At 35.5% G+C, this 24,088-nt stretch overlaps 1 protein-coding gene across 1 annotated transcript in view; it reads left to right on the top strand.

The window, feature by feature from the left end:
* Positions 1 to 43: 43 nt before the first annotated feature.
* Positions 44 to 24,088, top strand: part of LOC112047420 (neuroligin-1-like) — a 119,219-nt gene continuing 95,174 nt past the window's right edge. Inside the window, exon 1 of the mRNA XM_024084545.2 lies at positions 44 to 476. The gene's annotated coding sequence lies outside the window, so the exon portion shown is untranslated. The remainder of the gene's footprint in view (positions 477 to 24,088) is intronic.

The raw sequence follows: 24,088 nt of genomic DNA, 5'->3' as shown, positions 1-24,088 counted from the left end.
GGCTCGCGAGTACACTCAGTGTCACCCGCGCAGTCCGCAGCTGGCCGCCAGGCGAGCGACTGCCCCACCGTCACCTCGGCCCCGCACCGCAACGTTTGACATTTCAGACGCAGCGCGCGACAACATTACAACCTCAAACCTCCTTACATGGAATTGCTTCAGTGTCACTTTGGAGCTTGTAAACGCTGAACTATGAAACGTTTTTGACTTTAACGCTCTTTGCAAAACACTTTTAGTGTAATAATAAAATTAGAAGACTATACTGATTTTCTTATGACTTATGGATTGAGTAAATAAAGGAAAATTTTTGTGAAGTGTTGACTTGAAAATGTATAAGTGTATTATTTTTTGTGATCGTGTGAGTGACTGAAAGAAAAGAGCCGAGGCGTGCTCACGAGTTCACGGCTCGTTAATTCCGAATCCGGTGGAGATCTTCGCCAGCTTCCGTTCATCGGTGATAAATTTTATGACAAACGGTAAGAAGCATGTAGTGATAAGGGCCGGGCGTGTTATCGGCGGGCGGGCGAGGGCGTATATCTTGTGGAACTCAACGTTAATTGCCTACTCCATTTAATCTACAACCTACATCTATGACATCTTCATAATTAATAATATCGGACATCTACATTTAATTGTGTTCCTATTATTTTTGATATAGATTCAGGGTTTTATGTATGTATATTTTATACGATTGTAATCAATAGTTTTTATCAGTATTATTAATGATATTTTTGTACAACTCACGTAATAATTAAGAAATGTTATTTTTGTATATTTTTCGTTCTATTAAAAATTTACATATTAACGAGGACTAGTTTGATTTGAGAGAAACATGTAAAATAAAAAAAAAACAAATTACATTATTTTTTTCTAAAAACTACGACAGAAAATGACGCCTTCAAAATAAAAAGAGACGTTATATAAAGGCGACAACGTCTGCGGGTCAAAAAGTTAAACAATTACTTCAAAGTTTCACAACTCGCGCTCCCATTGTTGATATGAAGTTCAGAATACTCAGACATAATGGTAAAATGTTCATAAATATTTTGTTCCGTTATTATTTACATAATCATAGAACTTTAGCACTACGTATGATAATATGATTTTCAGAAAATGTGCTTCGTTTAGCAATTCTATAAATGTTTATGTGGATTACATGGACACTACCTTATAGTATAGTGGTAGTTTGCTGATTTGTATCTATTTTATTTAGGAGGAAGGAGTAAATAAAATCATTTAGAGGGTATCCAATAATTTTATTTCGAAAAAGTAAAGAAATGTTGAATTGGGCCTTCAATAATTTGGTACGATATTATTACCTATTTCTTATTATATAAAATATTTACCAACACATTGTGAATCGCAGTTTTATTCGCATATATCCTATTGCTGTACGAATATCGGGATAAAAGTGCTAAACCGCACTCTCAATCTATCTTTATGTCAAATTTCATCCAAGTGAATTTTTTTACTGAAACATGGCTCAAAGCTTAATTGAGCTATGTTTTAGTAAAACACATCCTAATAGTCTTAAAATCTTACAATTTTCTACGTTCTTTCCTTAATTTTAAATTAAGGACCTCCTACGAACTCTTAGGAACATGAAAAATCGGTCAAGTCGTTCTCAAGTTATGGCGTGACCAAGTGAAATAGGGATTTATATTTAAACTAGCGGACGCCCGCGATTCCGTCGACGTAGAATTCAATTTTTCACAAATCTCGCAGGAACCATACAATTTTCCGGGATGAAAGTGTGTTAATCCATTCCAAATTTCAGACGCCGCAGCACAAAAGAGGAACAAACATATACACTTACACATAAGCTTTCGCCTTTATAATATTTGTCTAATGATTAGAATACTATCTAAAAACCACTGTCTAGTTATTACATAGTTAAATCATTGATCAGCTATTAACTGGTATTCGGACTTAATATTTTTTTATATATAGTTAAAACAAACTTTTCGTCAGAAAATTTATTACCCAGCCGTACATCTTATTGAAATATCTCAGTTGGGTTACGACTCTCACTAAGGGATAAAGGGATTTTGACCTTTTTACTGGCCCCTTTTTAAGTTTAATTTATTGGTTCTATTAAATGTTATACTCAAAGCTCAAGTAGGTCACTGGACGGTAAGCTTTGACTGGAAATCCGCAAGGACCTGATGAGTTTACTACTTGAAAGCCGCACGGTAAGATAGACTCTTAAGAGTAGAACATAGTTTTAGTAAACTAGATAAAAGGGGAAAATACATTATACTTCCCTACATTTTGCGGATTACCTCATTATTATCATCATCTTCATAATTTTCAGCGGAATACGTCAGATGGAAATAGTCCTCTTGTTATCATCACTATCACTCGATAGACGTCTACTGCTGGACATAGGCATCTTGCATGGTCTTCTAAACACAACGGTCTCGAGCAGCCAGCATCCAGCGACTCCCTGCAACCTGCTTGATATCCTCGGTCCAACTAGTAAGGAATCGACCAACTGCGCTTTCCGGTGTGGGGTCGCTATTCTAGCACCTTAGGCTCGGCAACGTCCTTCGGCTCTTCGAATCATGTGGCCTGCCCATTGCAGTCTTTTTATAAGGACTTCAAAACGCTACATCCTGTGCTGCTTGCATCCAGTGCTTCCCTGTCATCATCATCATCATCAACAGTATTTTTGGCTGGTGGGAGGCTTCGGCCGTGGCTAGTTAGTCCTACGGACAAAGACGTACCGCCAAGCGACTTAGCGTTCCGGTACGATGTCGTGTAGAAACCGAAAGGAGTGTGGATTTCATCCCACACCTAACAAGTTAGCCCGCTTCCATCTTAAACTGCATCATCACTTACCATCAGGTGAGATTGTAGTCAAGGGCTAAAGAATAAAAAAAAAAAGTTATGTAAATCATAATAAAGGTACCATAAAGACGGTTTAGTAATACCATTCATAGCTCAAGGACGACTAGACTGATTCTTATGAACTTTAACTTATTGAATTTATCTATACCTACTCCGAATTAGTTTATTCGGTTAGCAAACTTAACTCAAATCCACTGGTAGAATTCGGTCCGGTCTATTTGTATGATTTCTCAAGGTTATTCACTAATGGATTAGACCAACGGTCTCCAAACTATTTAGGTTTATTTAGGATTGTTTTTTATATATTTGCCAGATGTAAAAATACGTCAAATTATTTTCACTTTTGTTAAGTTTTTTGGTATTTTTCACCCTCCTACCCTTATCCCCCTTTTCATAATCGCGATTTCAGTATTTTTGAATGAAAGAAATTGAATAGTTAAAGTGATTTTCTGATAGCATGGGTACGGTGAAAGTCGCCTCTATGACGTTCAAAATACGTACTATTATCGTGAATCGCGGAAAACTTTTAAGAGTGAAACGAACTGTCACCCGCACCATCCTACATGAAACGATCTGTAACGGCTTTACACATTTCAGTAGGTATTTCAGAATGATGATGCAAACAGGTTATTTGGAAATAATAATTAAACACAGCGATAAAAAAAATCGAGGGTTGTCCGAGCAAATTGGCAGATTGCACAACGAACACATGAGATTGGTTTTTTAATTGAATATTGAGCCATTTACACCCGAAAAACACTTTTATGATTGAAATAAAAACTGTGGTTGATTTAGCAATTCACATAAAACCGTCCATCAAGAGTGTGCCTTTATGTGGTATGACACTGCCGTCGTAAATACCTGCAAAATACACATTGTTCCGAAAACTTTATGATTTAAACGGCAACACTGTGTTGGCACTGCCTTCAAAGTAATCAGAAGGTAGGACATACGATGTTATTTATCGCTTTTTAGTTTACTGTTGTGATTTTGAATTTTTTGTTACAAAGATTTTATTTTTCTGTGTGTCCTAGCATAGTGAACGAAAGCGCCACGTTATTTTCATCTTAACACAAAATTACAAAACTGATTTTCATGAAAATTAAATGAGACCAATCTGGAAGTATACTATTTCAAACAAAAAAAGAATTTTCAAAATTGGTTCAGAAATGACGAAGTAATGAGGTAACAAACATTAAAAAAAATACACATCAAATTAAGAACCTCCTTCTTTTTTTTGAAATTGGTTAAAAAGTACTGCTTTAGAATTTATTTCCTGTTGAATGTTTCGGTGTATATAGTTAGCTACACAAAAAGTACAAATATGTCAAAGTAATATCTTGTAGAGAACAACGACACACTACACTAGCAATACGGGTTTGATCCAAATAACTTCAAATCCACATCGGATCTAGAATGTTGGTTTTACAATCTGTAATCTAATTTCGGTTTCAAAAATGGAAAATACGAACCACAACCCCGAAAGGTAATTTTGGTTGGCGTGAAAATTTATTTCCGTCTCCTCGTTGAGATATCTCAGTACGTTTGCGGACATTCGGTTAGAGGCCGGGAATTGAGGGATTACGTCCTTTTCACTGACCTCTTTTTGCGACCAAACTTTAAATGTTCTAGATTGAAGTACATTGACTTCATAGATGTTTAAATTAAGTATTATATTTGCTTTAGAAAAAGATTGTGAGAACACTAGGTCTTTTGCACGAGAGTTTTTTTAATGGACTTTAAAATAGCGTTCAAATACAACAAACGCATTCCCAAGTAGATATATGTTCACACAGCGTTTTTAAAACATGACGCTTTTTTATCGAGCAGTGTTGCATTTTAAATTTTTTGGCGCTTCAAATAGACCCTGAATTAAACTAAGCGCCAACGCTGGGTTTTAACGTATCGCTTTGCAACTCTCGTGCGAATATTAGAATCCATTTGAACTGATTGTCTTATAATTTTGTATTAATTTATTTGGTAATTTGTACTATTACATGCCTAGAACGCTGAGCCATAAATTAGGATATTAGTACACTGAAAAAGAAAATAGATTACTTTTTGTCGCGAAAAAATTAAAGATGGTAATCGCATAAAAAAATAACCAATTAATAAATTCAAATTAAGCATACGTAACGTAACTTACCCGAGAAATATTCGTATCTTGACAATAGGTAGGCATCACAGTTTTGAAAATTAAGTTTCTTGAATTTGCGTATTAATTTATGGAAAATCGAACTCGGCGTGAATGAAATTGCTTGTAAATATAAATATAAATAAATAAATATCTAAATGAGAAAACTGAATACCGTTAAAGAATTTCAAAAAAAAAAAATCATTAAAGTACGTACAAACATTTTTTGTCCACTCTTCTGAATTTATTAGACGGTTTTTCTGTGGTTACTGAAAGATTTGAAATAGCGATAAAGAAAAATCCTTCAAACAATGGAGAGAAGCACTAGGACAGATAAAATATCTCGTTACTTTTTATAACTTCAGAAAATAAAAGGGAGAATACCCAAGGGAGCCCGGAATTTTCATCAGTACCTAGTCTTAACTAAATAGGAATAAGTACGAGGACGTTTTATCTGTAGACGAGGCCCAAACCTTGTCTGAAAAATAAATCTTTCCATAATGCGGTAAGTTCAATTTTGTGTGAGAATTAGGGGCATATTTCTTATATCTTTTCTCTGGGCCTCGCCTTGATTCATATCACGTTGCTAAACTCACAAAATAGAGAAAATTCACTGTTTTCTTTGGCATTTGTTGACCTAAATGCGGAAAAGGACGCTATCTTGTTTCAATATATCTTACATTGTGAGCCTGTGAGTATGACGTGACGTAACTGTACTTGATAGTTCACGATATTTTAGAGAAAATATTCTATAACGACATAGTAGCCACTTAATATGAGTAAGAAAAACAGTTTTCTCGTATTTTATTTAGATAAAACATTTTTGGGGAAATTTCATTTATTGGCATTCCATGCGTATTATTGTGTATTGAATTATTTCTCATGGGATTCCCGGCTGTTATATTATTCAGGCCGCAACGCGAGCTGTAGAAAGGTGTTAAAGAGTGAAACGGTGGAGTGAATGAATGGAATATGCGAACTAATCGAACTATTCAATACAGATGCCTACGTCAATAAAATTTATATGGAAAATAAATTAATAGCGAGGTAAATTTTGTTCATTATATTAATTAGGTTTCCTCAATCCCTAGGTTTTGGCATTCATTTAGCTACAAAATCTTTTAAGGAACATTTATTGATTTATGGAGATGTTTCAAATTTTAAGTCGGCTGCTTCATTAAGATTACGAGTAAATTTGTCTGTTTTATAGTTATAAACTATGAAGGATTCAAATTTTAATTGGGTGTTTTAAATTTTTTACTCACATGATACTCGTAAGTGCAACCAAATATAAGTTATATAATTTTTAGTCTTATCTACCTTATTGAATTCTGGAATTATTCAAAATGTCGTGAGAAAAAGTTTAATATGGCTCAAATTTACAATTTTAAATATTTTAACGAATATTAGGTTTACTTTTTAAAATTGCATTGTACCCAGCAAATCCCTGCGAATCGCTTCATGTCGTCTGTCCACCTGGTGATGGATTGACCAACTCTACTCTTTGTAGTGCGGGATCGTCATTTTAGAACCTTGGGACCCAATGTCCATCGGTTATTCGAACTATGTACCCCGCCCATTGCCATTATATCGGTACTTTGGTTCTTGTGCGGACTTCCTCACTTCTGATTCGATCACGCAGAGATACTCCGAGCATAGCTCGTTCCATCTCATGATCTCGTTACATATTATTGAAAATACGTACACAGAGCTAATACTTTTTGTGCGTGGAAAGTTTTGAGGGATTTTCTCGTTCAATTTTCCAGCCATCTATTCCAGTCACGCGTGTTACTTTGTTTATATACATTCGCTTTGGCGTACGCAAATAATGGGGTAACTTCTTGAATTTTCCCGAAAGGGGTACGCTTTACACGACACTCGAGTCGTTAAAATAATGTGTAATTATATCACTGGTTTCACTTCACAAAATTCATTAACTGTTCAACTTTTATGTACGCGACGTGTAATTTGGTTAATGATAATTTCCTCTTGTTTATAAACTTGATATTTCTAGGTCCCTTTTAGTATTAAAACATCTTTTAGGAAGAATTTTAATAACATATAATTTTCAGGTCTCTCTTAATACAAAAAAAGCTCAGGTAAGTATATTTTGAAAATACGCTAGGTTGTGGTTAAAGATATTTAACTAAATATTTCGATCCCCGCCCCCTTGGTCTATTGTCGTACCCACTTCTAATACAGATTTTCTCGACTAGTTGGAGGGGAATGAGAATATTGGTCATATTTAAAAGATATGGCAAATGTTCTTTTATTTTTAAATAAAGAAAGTAAATAGTTAGGAATGTAGTTTAGTGTACCTTGTTTGTCAGGCCAATAAAAGGAAATCAATGCGTTAATTCTTTCAGAAAAAAAATAAAGGATTAAAAAAGGAAGCTTGGAGTTTAGAAACAAGCAATGTTGGTGCGCTTACCCCATGCTTTAGAGAGCACGTGAAGCCATCACTTTGACTTTAGAGCTGTCTTAACTTTGGAGGTATTACCATCGGATTATGAGATTGACGGAATTGGAAATGCATCTGTTTGTTCACAAATATGTGAAATCAATGTCATTATCATTAGGTACCAGCCGATGCCAGTCCACTGTAGGACATTCCTGTGAGTAGGTCCCTTTAATACCTCTAAGTGGACTGATGACATCAAGGAGATTACGAGCATCCTCTGAATGGTAAGTACGATAGAGGCTAACCTCAGGGAGAGGGTTGGGACGGCGTTATTATTACGTTGTAGTTATGTATTTGTTCTTTACTTTTATTTCTTTTCACAATAACCCCTCAAGGGAAGGCCGTTAATTATACTAAACAGCGTTGGTCTATTTTACCCCGGCTTACTCTCGTACATTGTTAATCACTCATATAAAACTAAACAATGCTTTTGTATTGTGGTTGTTGCGGCTCTTAATACGCAGAGACCTATGATTTATTAATCGTCTGTTTGGTGTTTTGTTTACGGAGTATTTTGGTCCTCACTAATTTTAGAATAACTCACAATAAACCTTGCTTCACGGCGGGGACGGATACTAATTGTCCTAAATATACAACACAATGCGTTGCTGGAATTATTCATACCTTTACAGAGGTGTGATAAATTTTCATTAAACTTTTTTGTGTATATTCTGTCGTTGTAATAATTTGATTACACTAAAATAAATATTTTATAGGTACATAATATATTCCCTGGGAAATGGTGGCCCTAATGTGGGAAGTGTTGACAAATTAGCCATGTCATATCAGTGAGACAGAATCAAGACCGGGAGCCGCAGCAGAAAAAGCTCAAACCGGTAAGTGGTACAAGTATGCCACTATGACTGAGAGTTACATATTTGTAAAAATAAATGTATAGTAGAAACCCTTGGACCATGGAGTTGCAGTGCCAAAAAAAATTCACCGAATCATTTCACCGCGACTAGTCGCCTCGACTGGTGATAGAAGGGTTGGATTATTTTTTGCGCAAATGATCAGCCTGGCTGTCCAGCGCAGAAATGCAGTCAGTATTCTTGTCATCATTCCAAGTGGGCAAGATCTGTATAGTTATTAGGATAAGTTAGCTTAAGTTACCTATGGTATTCTTTAACAATTAAAATAAAGTTAATTAAAAAAAATTTTGGTACATTGTACAAGGTACATGGACAAGCTCCGTATGAGTTTAAACTCCGGCATCATCATCAGTAACAGCCGATGGACGTCCACTGCTGGACATACGCCTCTTGCACGGATTCTATGTTATAAAAAGGTAATCCTCGTAAATGACCACGCTGGTCATGCGGGTTGGCCATTTGCAGGACTGGACCTGGCCTGTGCCATTTAGTCGAACATACTCTGACAATAATCACGTAGGTTAAATCGTGTGTAGTTTTCACTATTGATAAAACTCTCGATATTAAATTGTAATGTTGTCATCAATTGTAAATTATAATATTGTATGATTTTTTTAAAGAGCAACTGTTGAGTTACCTGCCGGTTTCTTCTCAGCAGTACCTGCCTTCCGAACCGGTGGTAGAATCTTTACAAATATTCAACTGACGTATCAAAAGTGCTTGTAAACTGAGCCTACTTGAAATAAATGCATTTTGATTTTTTGATAGTTTAAATTCTAAAATCTACATTATTATAAAAAATAGAAGCCAAGTTTCTATAATTTAATATAGATAATTATTATCGGATCAAATATAAAATATCCAGTCGTAAGCGATTGTAATTGAATTATAATGTTACCAATGATAAACTGTAACAACTTGATTTAACTTGTAAATTAAACTACGGGTTTTAAAACTTCATTCCTCTTTTCTTTATTTCCGCGATTATTTACATGCCAATGTAAGTAAAAAAGAAATATCAATTAATACAAAGTTGGTTAGAGGCAATAGTATATGACTAATCGTGCAAATGTATTGTTTGCGGGGTAGTTGGTCGTTATTAATTTTAATAACAGTTTCACAAAAGCCCGGTTTTCGTAAAGGGGTGGATGCTAATTGCCCTTCATAATGTAGTTATACCCTCCCAGTACTATTCATTGCTTAATGAGCTTGAAAAAACTAACGATAGCTTACGAAGTGATTAGCTTATGAATATATTATTTATATAAATAACTAGCTGACGCCGCGCGGTTTCACTCGCATGGTTCCCGTTCCATTAGGAATACGGAGATAATATAGCCTTTCTCGATTAATGGGCCATCTAACACTGAAAGTATTTGTTTAAGCAAATAAACAAACAAACTCTTCTGCTTTATAATATTACTCGTAGTATAGATGAGGTGGAGTTATCTGTAAAGGCAAATCTACAATATTTAAGTGATGTGATGAACTAACTGTAATAACTTATTCATTTTTATCTAAAAATGAAAATGAAAACTATGTTAAAACAGAAATCAAAGACAAAAAGAAGAAATGCTAAATATATAACTGTCAAGTCAAGGTTCTGTTGAATTTTCTAGTGAGCGCAAATAAAGGTTGCAAAGTTCAAGAATCAATTAGTGGTGTAAAGCTTGTCGTCCATAATTCATGACTACACCGAAGTACCTGTTGCAAAGTGGCATCAACTGTCCGCAAAATAACAGGCTTTGTTAGGGATTACGTTGGCAACAATTTCTATTTATACCCAATTTTCTATCGATGGAACATTACGCAGGCACTACTAAAACTTTTTGTTTACATCATTGTTTTTAGTACTAGTAGAGCATTTTGTGATCTCGTCCGGAGAAAGTACTACTGATATGAATTCTGCGTTAAAACAGTATTGCTGTGTTCCAGTTTGAAAGGCATGGTTCATCATAATCCGGTGCCTTCCTCAAATTATAACTTCGCAATCAGGTGAAGTAAAGTTTCCGGTCATGTAAAATGATTTTCAGCTGTCTGTGGTTTAGCTCCTTGATATCGTCTATCCATTTCCTGCAATGTATCCAAGGTGCAAGTCACGAAAATCATAGAGGTATCCTCTTTGCTGATTTCAACAATGACCTCCATAGATACATAAATATGCCCATTATATGAAACAGCTCTCTCGAAACTATTTCGACAGAGCTGCCACCCAGCTCAATCAACTAGTGGTTGAGGCTTGTAATTACATTCCAAACTTAAACGCTCACTCAGAGGCGTCCCAAAAACGTCTTTTACGATCCAGACGACGACATGACGACAGACAACGCTTCTCAGGCAACACAAACACAGCGCTTTCGCGGGCGAAGCCGAGGTCCCTGAGGAGGATTTCTAACGTCACCCGGTAGTAGGTTTTCTAACTCACGATTTTGGGGACGTCCGGACTGATTCACTCAGGCCAAGAGACCCTTCCAGAACGGCCCTCGAAGTCGAGGTCCGAGTCTCACAGGAGAAGCCCTTAGTGAGTCGTTCCGTCTTCTGTCTTTCTTTCAGCCTTCGGGTCTTATCAGGCAATGCTCTTTCGCTCGCCCAAACCCGCCCGGTGATGTCACTGTGGTCACGTATGGAGCCTACGGTACTTCATCATCATCATATCAGCCGATGGACCTCCACTAGGGACTTCCAAACATCACGATCAAGAATCGCCTGCATTCAGACTTCTACGGCACTTATTCAGACAGAAAAAAAAACAATCCGCATTGGACCAGTGTTGGGCTATTAACCTAACCCCTTTCATTCTGAGAGGAGACTTGAGCTCAACAGTGAGCTGAGTATGGGTTGTTAACGGTGATGATGATTAGTTATTAGCATAATACTTTTTAGACTACCATTACCATCATCGGCTTGGCTCAATTTTGGATAGACCAAAGTCCATCAATTGTTACTTGGTACAGAAAATGAAATATTGTTAACACAATAATTAACTTAGTAACATCAGAATTTGAATTGCGGAATTATTAAAATTATATTCTAGAGTCGAGCAGGTATTACGAAGGCAATTTGTTTTGGAAGCTTTCTTCATTAACTGAAACAAAAGTGCCTACCGACCTCAAGGAAATTCCAAAATTCGTAAATCGAATGCTTGTAACATCAAACGCAAGATCAAGTTATTATTTTAATTCTGACTGCTTTCAGCTTTAATGCGATAATTAACTTCATTAACTTAATTAGATCTTATTTAAATTTTACACGCAATTTCCCTAACAAAGCAAATTTGCAAGATTCACGACAGATTTTTAAGCACTGGCCTCATTCGGAACATTTATTTGTAATTTTAGAAGTCAATTTTTGTGAAGTATTGTTGAAGTCACGACAAATAAAATAAAAGTCCATCTCTATTAGTAGAGCTTTATTGGTTTTTAATTTGTAATATGTAACTGAAAATAAGTTAGTAAATAAAATGGAATTAGGATTCCGTAGTCCACAAGTTTTTGTGATTGGTTTTTTACCTCGTTTTTTAAACAAGAATAATATTTTTAAAAAAATCAACGGTACCTTCTAATATAATTCTTAAAACAATAGCAAATAAATAATATAAACCAACCAATATACGTATAAATAGGTATATAGTAATATAAAACGTTCTCATAGATTAGAACTTTTAAAATATTGTATTATGTAATAATAACCAGTGCACAGTAAAACCAACTGTGGTTTCTGTTGCACTATGGTTAGGTTTAATTGAGATGTGTTTTTTGTTGAATAATAAATAAAACACTTTATCTAATATTTATCTAGTGTTTCCTAAAAATCGCGAAACACTTATTTTCACGAGTTTCATTCAATTCGTTCATTCGTGCTAACATATTTTCCAACTCTAGTTACTTTAGTTTGCAATACCATTTGTGTAGCATTTTCAACAAGGATAACCCTTTGTACTACAGTAGAAAATAAACAAGAGTTACCTCGTACCACTCTTTTGCTAACAACAAAGCTCTACGAATAGCAGGCAGGTTCACCTGAGTGAAACTGGTACATTATAGTCTAAGCGCCCGTGAACTCCAGACCTTCGACATTTTATAACAGCTGATAGTTTGTCAGCTCATTCTCTTACCATAAGCCAATTATAGAGTTTGGACCGTGGTGGCTTTGGGAGGTAGCAAGTTTTAAGGATCCAGATCCTTAAGATAATAGAAGACATAAAAAATTACTCTTCATACTGAGACGGTTCTCAGTATGAAGAGTAATTTTTTATGTCTTCTTCGGCATTTATGTATTCCTTCGAAACTTTAAGGGTCTCTAGCAAAGAGTTGCAAAGAAGCCAAGTGTCTAGCGAATGGGGATACCATCTTTAAACACTAATATTATAAAGCTGAAGAGTTTGTTTGTTTGATTGAACGCGCTAATCTCAGGAACTTCCGGTCCGATTTGAAAAATTCTTTCAGTGTTAGATATCCCATTTATTGAGGAAGGCTATAGGCTATATACATTTTATCCCCGTATTTCTACGGGAACGGGAACCTCACGGATGAAACCGTACGGCGTCTACTAGTTTCTTATATTATGCAGATAAAAATATAAAAAAAATACACTTGTACTTTGACGGTTGAGTGATCATGATCACTGCGATCATCCAAAGCCACTACGGACCAGACTCCATAATTGGCTACGGTAGTTATCTATGGTAGGAGCATGATCTGACAAACTACCAGCTTTTATAAATGACGAAGGTTTGGCTGTCGCTAGCTCTCCGTCTATTACGCGAGGTACTGGTACATCCTTACAACATTGTACCTATTCGTAACATCACAGTTTTTTTTTATTCTCTACAAGTTAGCCCTTGTATACATTCTCACCAGATGGAAAGTGATGATGCAATTTAAGATGGAAGCGGGCTAACTTGTTAGAAGTAAGATGTAAATCCACACCTGTTTACGGAAATATATAAGTTAAAAAAGAAAAAAAAGAACCTCTAATGAAATGAAATTAGGTGTTCTTTTTTTATCCATAAAACGTATAGTAAATGATCATAATATCAGTTCATTAGAGCAACCCGGCAAATGAACTGCCACGCCTTACCTCATGTGGCAAATATTTATTATATATCTTTGGACATCCATATACCTATTAAATAAATTTCGTATCTCCATCGAATATTAGTTGAGTGTGTGTATACGGCGAGTCTACTATCTGCGTTTCGTACAAGGTCCATTGCCAAAGCACAGGTTCCGAGTGAAGCGTACGCCATCTATTCTTGTACGAGTATATGTGAATTGACGTGTACACTCATGTCGTGTGGATAATGAAGAATGTAATTGTAACGATCGAGTGCCGTGTGGCTTTAATGAGCTAGGACCCGATTTATCCCATCAGACAAATTTATAGGTTTAAAGTTTTCTTGATTGTGTTGGATATCAGTGTATAATAAAACCAAAGATTGGTTGTCACAGCAAGCTGTGTTCGGAGATATTTAATGAACTGCCCGCGGCGAGGCAGCATCTCATCAATTGTTCCTGGCTTCATTAGTACGCAAGCCATTCTGTTCGAGGCACAACAAACACTTTTTATGGGATCTTGGAAAATTAAATTGTAAGCTTAATCACGATTTTTTGTTGTTTCTATCTAAATGAATCCGAATTGTGGTTTTGATTTTTCTGTTAGTTCTGTTATTTCTTTACTCTGAAGAAATTTAATTAGAGAAACCCAAGAAAATCCTCATCGCCTTAGGGTCTGCTTTAATTGCTCATCCTTATATTAAAATTATTATACTTTTATCTAGATTTACACAAATGAATTAGGAATTTCTAGTAATTACCTGTACACGTTTAATTAACAAGTTATTAATACTGTCTATATTCACTAATTGAATAGCGCTTCAACACTCTAGACACCTACTGATAGACACTTGTAATGGAATTATTACGAATTAACAGTAAATTAACAACGCGGCACGGAAAGCTAATTAATCTGTTTGGTCATTTAAAATGAAATACGCGAAGCGGTGATGTATGCGCTTTGAAATTAGATCAAATTGAGAATTTTAGGCTCGGTTATTCGCAAGCTGTTGCGAGCTAAATAAATGTTTAACTACGCTGAAAATTATGCTAAATTTGAGTTATATGTGCCGTAGTAATACCTAATTTATTCAGATTAATTAGACTCTTCTTGTGCGTGCGGTTTGTAAAAATATTAATTATTATTTCACAAGGTGCTGGAATGGCGACCCCCCACTAGATGGACCGAAGACATCAAGCGAATTGCAGGGAGCCGCTGGATGCTGGCAGCTCGAGACCGCTTTTTTTGGAAGTCCATGCAAGAGGCCTATGTCCAGCAGTGGACGTCCATCGGCTGATAATAATGATGATGATTATTACACACATTGGTATATGTTTATACTTGTAAAGAAAGAAAGAAAATAAATTTATTCATATCTAAAAGTTACAGACAGTCAGTACCCTATCCTTATGGAAAGCATGTCTGTCTGTAACCCTTAAAAGAAAGGGTGTACAGCTCAGCATATGCCGTGCACTACATACAAGCATAATACACGGCGTTGACTTTTGGCTGAGACGTCACAGCTAATTTAATTATATCAATACATTCAAATAAACTAAATATTAAAATAAGCAGCAAATATGTGTTACAATTTAAAAATAAATAATTACTAATTAAACTACAGATATAATGTGATATGTAATGATAAATGTATTTTCATTTATGTAATGTAATTTTAATATGAAGTGTTTTAATATTCCTTAATATATAAAATAGATATTGGTAAAAATAAAAAATCATATTAAAATTAAAACAAATAACTAAATTATTAACTAATATGTCCTAACATTTCAAACACAAAACAAGTTTACTTATATGTTAGGGTTAACTAACGTATAAAATGATGTATACCATCAAACTTATTAACATTACATTACTGGCCGGAAGCTAAGTGGCAAGTCCAACTTTACCTCCGTTCCAACCCGTCGTGCTAAGATCTAATGACGATTTTCCGATTTTTCGAAAAAAAATAATACCTACAAAAAATATTTTTGACTTCGAACACAAAGAACAAAATACCAGTTATATAGAAAACTAGAGGATGCCCGCGACTTCGTCCTCGTGGAATTCAGTTTTTCAATCCGGAAATCGGAACCCTCTCGGAAGGCTACTTTCATCCCGGAAGAAATCCGGGAACCTTGGATTTTTCCGGGATGAAAAGTAGCCTCTGTTAATCTAGAGTAAAATCTATTACCATTCCAAATTTGAACCATATCGCTTCTGTAGCCGAAGCGCAAACGAGGAACAAACATACTCACTTACACACACACACTTTCACACTAACACAAACTTTCGCCTTTATAATATTAGTGTGATATATAGCTCACCATTCCAATGTGTCACAAAGAAACAACGATATTAAAAAGTAATCAACATTCGACTAAGGAAAAAGATCTTGTAAACAACACGCCGAAGAACCAAACTCGTGGATTAGATTTTAAATATACGACTTTAATACGGTTTGCTTACTAAAACAACGCCGGAAACAGTAAGATAAACAACTGGGTAATACGGTTATCTAACTCTTACCTTGTTCGACTTGCGCCTTATAGTATTAAGACTAATCTAATCTAACCTTTCCTATAAGGTGAGTGCTACTGAAGTTAAGCAAACTTTTCGAGTTTGTACTTTTTCAAGAACATGGATGTTATTCGGAAAAACAAGGAGCGAACGTGCCTTGGCTATAACCGATAACAACAGGAAGTTCATCTGAACTAATCTAGCACAAAACCGAGATTGGTTTTGTTGTGAATTAGTCTACTTAAATGAATAGTGACAATAACGTAAGTACCAACCAGTTTTGATGATGAGAAATAAAGTAGTTGTAATGTTCGCGCACGCTTTGGTGATCAGTTTGATCACTCGGTTAATCACTTCCACTTGGTTGAGCACTGTATCTACTTAGTACCATCGTAGTATGTACTACTGTAACACCAAAGTACAACTAACCCCTCTTTACCCTATTCTTCTCTCCGGGCCCGCAAGAGCCCGGGAGGAGACGCGTACGTCGCGCGCGAGAGCGTTAGACGGCCTCCGTGGCGCAGTGGTATGCGCGATGGATTTACAAGATGGAGGTCCTGGGTTCGATCCCCGGCTGGGCAGATTGAGATTTTCTTAATTTGTCCAGGTCTGGCTGGTGGGAGGCTTCGGCCGTGGCTAGTTACCACCCTACCGGTAAAGACGTACCGCCAAGCGATTTAGCGTTCCGGTACGATGTCATGTAGAAACCGAAAGGGGTGTGGATTTTCATCCTCCTCCTAACAAGTTAGCCCGCTTCCATCTTAGACTGCAACATCACTTACCATCAGGTGAGATTGTAGTCAAGGGCTAACTTGTAAAGCATAAAAAAAGGTATGATACGTTTTTTTATTTTTGCCATTTTTTTACTTGGAAATATGTAGTTTCACTGTATTTGAAAAAAAACAGACAATTGCCTCTCATGTTGTGGCTCTAGTTGTTTACAAAAGGAAATTGATGGGCATGCAAAAAGAGGGTTCCGTAAACGACCACTATGAATATTTAAATTAAGTTCAGCTTAGCTACACATTATTCTTTATTTTTTAAATCATTTTCCATTTATCTGTATTTAAAAAGGTTTGCAATGAGTGTTATAATATTGAATGCATACCTATACATTATTTGGAAATGCTGAAGAATTAAATGCCTCTCTGACTTTATAAAATTCTCCTGGTATTAGAAAATGCCTGCGATTTCGTTTACATGAATAACAAATGTATAAACAATACATATCTATTGAATGTTTCTATCTAATAATCTGCTGCCAACACTGATGCAACTAAAACTTGATAAAATAAAATAAATAAATTAAAACGCCTTTATTTAAGTAGGTTTCTTACAATTGTATTCGTATAATTAAACAAGTTTTATAAAAATAGTCAAATTAAACGTCACAGCCTCTACGGCGTAGGCCTCGCCCGAATCTTTCCATAACTAATGTTAAGGAAAGATTCGAACTAAGCCTAAAAATGAGCCTAAAGTGACAGAAGGGCTGGTTCATTTTTTGCGCAAAGAATCAGCCTGGCTGTCCAGCGCGGAAATGCAGCCAGTATTCTTGCCACCATTTCACGTGGGCATGATTTGTATAGTTATTAGGATAAGTTAGCTTAAGTTCCTTATTGTATTCTTTCTCACTAAGCCGTAAATTGCTTTATTTCCGGCTTGGACTGTAATGTAGCGTTATGATGTTTCTCTAAATTGGCTGATTATTTTGATAGGCGCGGTGAGTTGCCGACCAGCTGAAACAGTGGGACCGCTCTTGTCTACCGGTGTCTATTGTTCTACGCCCATTGTATACCTCCAGTACAACAAACGTTACAATACAATATGAAAAATCCTTTTGTTTTCTTTTATGTGCGGTTTACTCAAATGACCCTATATAGGAGTATCAAGTAATTTTATAACTGTCGTAAACTTTAAGTAAATTCCATGTAGACCCTCGTAAAATTTTATGGTGGGATTTCCTCCATTCCTTACCGAAGCATATTAGCGATGAATTTGCCCAAATACCTAAAGTATTCATCGTCAACTTTTTAATTGTGAGGACTATAATGAATATAATGTTCAAGCTTTGGAGTTTACTCCTTAATAATCGATTTTTCATATATAGCCCCCGGTATGAAAAAAATATGAGCAGTAAAGTTCGATGAACGAATGACAGCGTTACGTTTTTTGTGCGCAACTTATTCTGCGCAGCTTTTACCGTGCGCTGAGTATTGAGGCGTACATAGTGTATGCTGCGGGGCAACATACACCTATTTAGACAGTCAAAGTCAAAGTCAAAATTCATTTATTTGAAATAGGCTTAGTTTACAAGCTCTTTCGAAACGTCATATTAAACTTAAGATAATGGTGATAATAATTATTCGAAAACTTAAAATTAAAGTTACGAGGCTTCCAAACGCACCTTGGTCTGAGAAGAGCCCACAACAAACTCAGCCAGGTTTATCCTTTTTTAGTTTATTACCATTTAACAATAGGTATATAAGTAGCCTGTCATGTTATACATTTCATTTCCAAGCAATTTTGACATTTACGTAATCATTGACACTATAATAGGACTTTTCTGTAAGCTTACGTTAAATAAAGTCGATCTGAAAGAGTAAACTCCATTCGTGCGTCGGTGACACACACTTTTTTTTTGTCTTTGACAAGAAAGCCCCTGATCAAAAGTGATGATGCAGTCTAAGATGGAAGCGGACTTACTTGGAAGAGGCACAAGTATATTCAACCCATGCCTCCGATGGTTTCTACACGATATCGTACCAGAACGCTAAATCGCTTGACGGTACGTCTTTACCTATGTAACCTAGCTCCAATTCTAAGCTTCTAAGCGATTGTAGAGTATGTTATAGATATTCTATTTTCAACCTATGAAAGACAGAGAGAAAGTTAATAATTCGACGTGTATATATTTTTTATGTTGCTCAATAACCTCCTCCGTACCAAACATTAGTCCGGACAAATAAACAGATAGACAGACGGACAAGAATTTAAAAAGCTTGTGTTTTAGTATCTTAGAAATAACTACAAGCACTTAAGAAAACTTAGTTATTAAATTTTATTTATATGTATTGATATCTTTGTAGGTTATTAGTACAAATTGGTTACATAGTTGCAAAAGATACTAGAGTGGGCTGCGTTTAATGTGGCAGGCCGCAGCTCGCAGTGGGTGATGGCAGTAGAGAGCCGCAGAGAAATGTCCCGTGTCTCTTTGTTTCGCGACTTTGATCGCACTTTACTAGCAGACACCCGCGACTTTGTTCAGTTTAGAGTTCCGTACTCGGAGGATAAAACAGTACCCTATTACTAAGACTCTGCTGTCCGTCCATCCGTCTGATACCAGGCTGACTCATGAACCGTAATAGACGTTTGAAATTTTCATAGATCATGTATTTCTGTAGCCGGCTTAGCCGCTATACATATTTATACTAAAAAGTAAATAAAATTGGCCAGATAAAGCTTGGTTAGTTTGTTGATGACATTCCCATAATATGCAGGCGACGGGGCGGGAAGGACTGCGCGGGTATGAAGTCGGGCGTGCGGGTGCATCGCTACCCCCTCCCGGCCCGCGCTGACCATCATGAGTGTTACGAACGAAATTGCCAAGTTATAGTCTTAATTACGTTCACCTAGCAATTTTATCTATTTAAGAGGCACAATTCCGTCGAACATGATTTTATCTTAATCCTTCACACAGGGCATACAACGAAAGCGTTCAAAAGGAATTATATTTACCGTTTTTGCTACATTTTTTTGAGCATCTGTATGCTCCGCTCTTATTTGTCATAACTTGATGTTATATAGCCGTGATAGCCCAGTAAATATGACCACTGTCTCCAATTCCGAAGGGTGGCATGCATTTCCTACTTTACAGTTGTGTGCATTTTAAGAAACTAAATATCACGTGTCTCAAACGGTGAAGGAAAACATCGTGAGGATGCATGAGGAGGAGCCTGATAGATGTAGTTAAAGAATATTTTTATTGCACGTTATAAAAATAAAGAAGATATACGCAAATAACAAATTATGTGTTTCCGCAAGGGGGTTACGGGTTAAAGTTATCTCCAGACAACCCACAGCAGAGGCCGGAAATAAAGCAATTCACGACCGAGTAATATTGGAAGAAAACGAGGCTTCAGCGCGTCTTACCAAAGTGATTTTAAAAGGATGAAGTGCCAACCTAAGTCTGTACAACTAAACCTGGCAGCTAATTGCCATTTCAACCGAGACTAACAAAGTTTATTATTATTAGATTTACAATATTTTATTATGTTATGAAGAAAGTCAAAGTCTTATAATGCTCGTAGGCAAAATTTTCATTATTACAACCGAATATTAAATTGCGATTATATTTCGTCGCTTCATTCTTCAGATACAATTTTACCAAGTAGTTTCCTTTAACGTACAAGCAACAACGCTTGTAAACTTGTTTGGTAAAATTATACCTTCGAATGAAGTGACTCACATAATTATGATTGACTTCACTTATAGGTAAGTTTGTTTAATCACTAAATATAACGACGATATTGTTGACTTTGACAAAGTTATTGGCTCATATGATATATTTTCATCATTATCAACTAATCCTCTACAGGGCCAGGCTCTCTTTTTTACCGAGACTTAATGTGCTCTCCGAGGCAAGGGAGTGTAACACTAAGCAACTTCCTAAAAGTTTCTAAAAACTGAAAATTTCTTAAAAGAAAGACTTTTTAAAGTCTGTTTTCATTTGCTTTCAGTTATCTATACTTTGTAAAAGCTATATCGGCAATGCGAGCAGAACCTATATGAGGAACTTATAAAAATACCAGATCATAAAATATTAGCGAATACAAGAAACTGGTCATAATAATTTCACTAACAGCGTGCGAACACAAGAACTGCGAATAAGGTTCTTGGACTGTACAAATAATTACAATAATATTACTTTAGTAGAAGTACGTAGTAAATTAGCAGTATAGTCAACAAAATATGCGTAGTTTGCACTTAAGTGACTAATTTCGAGTAACATTTGTATCTTAGTGCTAAAACTGTGATTCAGCTCAAGATGAATTTGCCCACAACCGGAACCTAGACTAATCATTTTCTCGATACCAAGTCCCGAAACCATAAATTTAGAGAAAATCGTTTGCTGCGGTAGTTTAATTATCTATACAACGTTGCCGGTTTATGGAAATGGACAAGATTGTGTACGTATTTTCTGCTTCGCTGTGTTTGTCGATGATAAACTATACAAGCCAGAAGTCCGAGCACACACGTTCATGTACTTTGCTAACGAGGGCGGACCTTACAGAAGAATAGATCACCCAGTGCATTGTTAATTATGCTAAACTCTATTATTACATTATTAAATTCTAGTTTTAATCTAATAAACAATGGATGTTGCCTATATTAAAATCCTTATAAATAAATCAAAGAATTGGGAATAGGTATCGGTATCGGAGGGTTTTATACCTAATAGAGGGTTCTTTGATGGCAAATAGATTGGCAATAGTAATATTATAACTATTAGATAAACATGTCAAATATTAATTATCTATGCTGATTGTTATATTGAAATCGTAAAATTATTAATACCGTTGGATTATAATCTAACTCGCGAGATTATGAACTGTCGAAAGATTGTGAATCGCAACGTACAGCTTGCAAATTAACGTTATTATTTGGTAGATTAAAATGATTTATTTTCATTTGTGAAAAATTATAAATACAGAAACCAATGGTTAGATAAGGTCAGGTCCGATTAGGTTCGGGCAAGTTAGGTATTTTTTATTTGTACGTTATTCCTTACGTAAAAATACCTCTTAAATACACCCGAAAGGCTCAAATATTATGTAACTAGTTGAAAAACGATCTCTTTCATCATGTATTAGCTGGTAAACAAATGTCTTCATTTAAATCCAATAATCTACTAAACTAGAAGAACTTAGTACTTTAGATGTTCAGTGTTATTTACTATGACGCTGCGCTTTTAGTATCGATAAAATATACATTGAGTACGTATATACACGTATCCATTTCTATTTACATTCCATGGGTATTAGTTTCCCAACTGAAAGGCGTTCACTAGGAAGTAAATTTGTATCTAAGTACGGACCAGCCACTGTTGACTTCACATTTTCAGCAGCCATTTTCAAATAGTCTCATTGTCGAGTACTGTGTGATCGACCAACCGTAATCGAAGGCACGGCTTTTAATCGAGCAGCGTATAAATGGCCGCTTTCAACACTCTTTTGTTCTCTACAAACAAAAGATTTCAGGATTTTCAACTTACTAAGGAATACGAATGACAAAGAGGCAAAGAAAGTAATGAGACACCACCCGCTATCATGCAGGGGACTATTTTGTTCTACTAATTTATTTAACTAGTTAGAATAATTTTCTTTCTTTAAAAACGTAACTACTGCTTTTATTATACTTTCAGTATGGTAATTTAGTGGAATAAAAAGGTAGTTTTAATTTTAGAGGGATAGAATGAAATACAGAATAGAATACATTTTCAGTGCTGAAATTTCTGGAACAAAATATTTATTCATGAACATACTGCTTAAACTTTATGAATGTATATGTAATGGATCAAGGATGGAATGGATATACCTATTCATGGAAATAATGGAAGATGGCTTGGAAGGAAAGCACCCCACCACCATGATTCACTATGTTCTTAATTTTGTTGACTAATGCCCTTTCATAAATAGTTTATAACTGGACTCAAAGAGAACACAATAGTCCAGTTAGTATATATGAGTTACAGTACATTTGGAAATGCAAATTAACCAAGAAATCTCAATTTTGAATATGACATGGAAGGAGTCTAGACAAGATTAACTAAATTCTCGACCAAGATTTCTTATTTTCATTTTCCGCCATTATAATTATAATAAATTTTTAATTTCTAAGCCCAATTTTCCGACAGGACAGTAGTACAAAAGAAACAAATAATTTAACACCCAAGTATTAGTTAGTACCTTTCGTTTGAATTTCACTAAAAAACAATTATCGCTATAAATACAAGACACATTCCAGCGTGGATGACTAATTTTCTATTGCTTTGTGTTGTACAAAGAAAGCTGTGAGGGAAAGCATTACTTGTTTTTTATTGAAACCAATGCGATGTTTTCCGTTTCCGATTGTAAAAAATTTCATTTTCTGTTCCATTAATAAGATTTACACTTATTAGAACGGAGAAAAAGAAAAGCAATATCCGGTAGATCTTGTAGCGAGTGGCCGTGAGCTGTCTTTGGCGACGCCTCCGCTGAGTGCCATGAAAAATTCCTCCTCTTTAAATACTAACGGGTTTTACGAATAATTTATAAAGACTGTTAAAGTTTGCGGACGTATTATTCATGAAGCAGAAATGGTACTGGTATGTCGGCTTATTATTCATTTGTCTTTATAAAGTATAATGAGTCGACTACATCGGGAACTTTTCCTACAGTCTCTGCCAATTGGATGTACTCGTATGATAATGTGTATACTGTATTGCAAGTTAACTGAGTTCAATTGTATAATTTTCGTTCATTCCATGGACATATTGTGGCAGTTCGACATTTTGAAACTTACTTACTTATGTGCCCTATGTAGTCGCACTTTTATGGCCAACATAGGGTACACCAGGAAACTATCCATCCGAGTTCCTTAGGCAGACTTGAGGAGTCAGAAGCTTTGCTGTAGCCGAAGTTGGCCTTGAGGCATCATCCGAGCTAACGAGTGCTAATATAAATAAAAATATTAAAATTAATACAGTCGTTTTCCGAAACCGAATGCATAAAATCAATATAAAATATGTACATTAAATGACGCTTATGTACGTTTTTTTCCGAACGGAACAAAAATCAGTAGAGATGTTAACTATAGATTTGATAACGATTTTTTCAGTTAGGATGTTTTATCGTAAAAGACTAAGAAATTTATATACCATGAAAATAGGACTTTGGAGGCATTACATTGCGTCAATGTTTACAAAATTTGAGAATATAATTTATTTTCAAAATTGGCATTAACTTCTCACTGAATACCTAAAGAAATCTCGTTTTTATTTTCATTAAAAAAATGTCTCGTAAAAAGACCGAGTATTTTCGCTATATAAAAGGAAATGGTGTGATACTTTTATTTGAGGCCAAATAAGAAAATTTATTTCATCCTTCCTGCTGTGGGCATTTCACATTATTTATCAGTTATTACATTATTGTTAAAGGA

Source organism: Bicyclus anynana, chromosome 3, assembly GCF_947172395.1.
Source record: "Bicyclus anynana chromosome 3, ilBicAnyn1.1, whole genome shotgun sequence".
In the NCBI taxonomy this organism is placed as follows: Eukaryota; Metazoa; Arthropoda; class Insecta; order Lepidoptera; family Nymphalidae; genus Bicyclus; species Bicyclus anynana.
This window is presented reverse-complemented; position numbering and strand designations above follow the sequence as displayed.